At 36.1% G+C, this 3,427-nt stretch overlaps 1 non-coding gene across 1 annotated transcript; it reads left to right on the forward strand.

Moving 5' to 3' along the window:
• Nucleotides 1-499: 499 nt before the first annotated feature.
• Nucleotides 500-607, forward strand: LOC127740271 (small nucleolar RNA R71). The gene has a single exon (XR_008000951.1). It is a non-coding gene; the product is annotated as a small nucleolar RNA R71 (small nucleolar RNA).
• Nucleotides 608-3,427: the final 2,820 nt, after the last annotated feature.

Raw genomic sequence — 3,427 nt, forward strand, 5'->3', positions numbered from 1 at the left:
TTTCTTCCACCATTATTGTTGTTGAAACCTGTTGAGGTCTCTGTTGATCCTTCCATGAGAGATTTGGATGATTTCTCCATGAAGGATTATAGGTGTTTTCATAGGGTTCTACTATGTAATTCACCTCTTCCATTGATGGGTTCTCAGGATCATAAGCTTCTTCTTCAGATGAAGCGTCCTTAGTACTGCCTGGTGCAGCTTGCATTCCAGACAAACTTTGGGAAATCATATTGACTTATTGAGTCAATATTTTGTTCTGAGCCAATATGGCATTCAGAGTATCAATCTCAAGAACTCCTTTCTTCTGATTCGTCCCATTGTTCATAGGATTCCTTTCAGAAGTGTACATGAATTGGTTATTTGCAACCATTTCAATGAGTTCTTGAGCTTCTATAGGCGTCTTCTTCAGATGAAGAGATCCTCCAGGAGAGCTGTCCAATGACATCTTGGACAGTTCAGACAGACCATCATAGAAGATACCTATGATGCTCCATTCAGAAAGCATGTCAGAAGGACACTTTCTAATCAATTACTTGTATCTTTCCCAAGCTTCATAGAGGGATTCACCTTCCTTCTGTCTGAAGGTTTGGACTTCCACTCTAAGCTTACTCAATTTTTGAGGTGGAAAAAACTTTGCCAAAAAGGCATTGACTAGCTTTTCCCAAGAGTTCAGGCTTTCTTTAGGTTGTGAGTCCAACCATATCCTAGCTATGTCTCTTACAGCAAAAGGGAATAGCATAAGTCTGTAGACCTCAGGGTCAACCCCATTGGTCTTGACAGTGTCACAGATTTGTAAGAACTCAGCTAAAAACTGATGAGGATCTTCCAATGGAAGTCCATGGAACTTGCAATTCTGTTGCATTAGAGAAACTAATTGAGGTTTAAGCTCAAAGTTGTTTGCTCCAATGGCAGGGATAGAGATGCTTCTCCCATAGAAGTCGGGAGTAGGTGCAGTAAAGTCACCCATCACTTTCCTTGTATTATTGGCATTGTTGTTGTTTTTGGCTGCCATGTCTTCTTCTTGTTTGAAGATTTCTGTTAGGTCCTCTACAGAGAGTTGTGTTTTAGCTTCTCTTTAGCTTTCACTTCAAGGTCCTTTCAGGTTCAGGGTCAGCTTCAACAAGAGTGCCTTTGTCTTTGCTCCTGCTCATATGAAAGAGAAGAGAACAAGAAAATATGGAATCCTCTATGTCATAGTATAGAGATTCCTTGAGATATCAGAGGAAAAGAAAAATAGAAGGAAGAGGTAGAAGAATTCGAACTTAGAAAGATAAAGTTTGAATTGTGCATTGAGGAGGAGTGTTAGTCCATAAATAGAAGGATGTGAAAAGAGGGGAAGAAATTTTCGAAAATTAAAGTGAATTAATCAAAAGAAATTTTGAAAAAAATGGTAATTGATTTTCGAAAACTAAGATTGAGAAAGAAATAAATTGATTTTGAAAAAGATTTTGAAATTGGAAATCAAAGAGATATGATTGAAAACTATTTTGAAAAAGATGTGATTAAAAAGATATGATTGAAAAGTTATAGTTTTAAAAAGATATGATTGAAAAAATATGATTGAAAAACAATTTAAAAAGATTTGATTTTTAAAATTAATGACTTGGCTAACAAGAAAAGATATGATTCAGATATTAAACCTTTCTCAACAGAAAAGGCAACACACTTGAAATGTTGAATCAAATCATTAATTGTTAGCAAGTATTTTTGAAAATGAAGAGAAATTAATTTTGAAAAGATATGATTGAAAAGATATGATTTGAAAAAGATTTGATTTTGAAAAATTTTGAAACTTGAAAAAAAATTTGCATTAAAAACAAAATCTTCCCTCTTGTGCCATCCTGGCGTTAAACGCCCAGAATGGTATACATTCTGGCGTTTAACGCCCAAAATGCTACCCTTTTGGGCGTTAAACACCCAGCCAGGCACCCTGGCTGGCGTTTAAACGCCAGTTTTTCTTCCTCACTGGGCATTTTGAACGCCCAGCTTTTTCTGTGTAATTCCTGTGCTGTATGTTCTGAATCTTCAATTCTCTGTATTATTGACTTGAAAAGACACAAATTAAAATTTTTTTGGATTTTTAATAATGAGGAATAATCAAAATGAAACTAAGATCAAATAAACAATGCATGCAAGACACCAAACTTAGAAGTTTGTATACTACTGACACTAACAAATTGAGAATGCATATGAGAAACAACAAAACACTCAAGACTAGAGAATTTAAAGATTAGAGCAAGTAAATCATCAAGAATAACTTGAAGATCAATGAAGACACATGAACAATGCAAGAAGAACAGAAACATGCAATTGACACCAAACTTAAAATGAGACACTAGACTTAAACATAAAATATTTTTGGTTTTTATGATTTTGTAATTTTTTTATTTTTCGAAAATTATATGGAGAAGAAAATAAAGAGATTCAAAATTTTTAATAAGAATTCCAGGAATCATGCAATGTTAGTCTAAAGCTTCAGTCTAAAGAAATTAGACATGGCTAGCCAAGCTTCAGCAGAACATTACATTCAAGAGCTAAATTGATGAAAATCAATCAGCTTTGGTGATGATAAGAACATCACCTTGAAACTCTAGAATTCATTCTTAAAAATTCTGAAAAATACCTAATCTAAGCAACAAGATGAACCATCAGTTGTCCAAACTCAAACAATCCCCGGCAACGACGCCAAAAACATGGTGCACAAAATTGTGATCATCAATGGCGCCATCAACATGGTACGCTCAATTGCAATCTCAACTCTTTATCACAACTTTGCATAACTAACCAGCAAGTGCACTGGGTCGTCCAAGTAATAAACCTTACGCGAGTAAGGGTCGATCCCATGGAGATTGTTGGTATGAAGCAAGCTATGGTTATCTTGTAAATCCCAGTCAGGCAGATCCAAATGGTTATAGATGATTTATGAATAAAGCATAAAATAAAGATAGAGATACTTATGCAATTCATTGGTGAGAATTTCAGATAAGCGTATGGAGATGCTTTGTCCCTTCCGTCTCTCTGCTTTCCTACTGTCTTCATCCAATCCTTCTTACTCCTTTCCATGGCAAGCTGTATGTTGGGCATCACCGTTGTTAGTGGCTACAATCCCGTCCTCTCAGTGAAAATGTTCAATGTGCTCTGTCACAGCACGGCTAATCATCTGTCGATTCTCAATTAGGTTGGAATAGAATCCATTGATTCTTTTGCGTTTGTCACTAACGCCAAGCCTTCAGGAGTTTGAAGCTCGTCACAGTCATTCAATCCTTGAATCCTACTCAGAATACCACAGACAAGGTTTAGACCTTCCGGATTCTCTTGAATGCCGCCATCAATTCTAGAAGACCTTCCGAATTCTCAAGAATGCCGCCATCAATTCTAGCTTATGCCATGAAGATTCTGATTAAGGAATCCAAGAGATATCCACTCA

This window comes from Arachis duranensis, chromosome 6, assembly GCF_000817695.3.
Source record: "Arachis duranensis cultivar V14167 chromosome 6, aradu.V14167.gnm2.J7QH, whole genome shotgun sequence".
NCBI classification, from domain to species: domain Eukaryota; kingdom Viridiplantae; phylum Streptophyta; class Magnoliopsida; order Fabales; family Fabaceae; genus Arachis; species Arachis duranensis.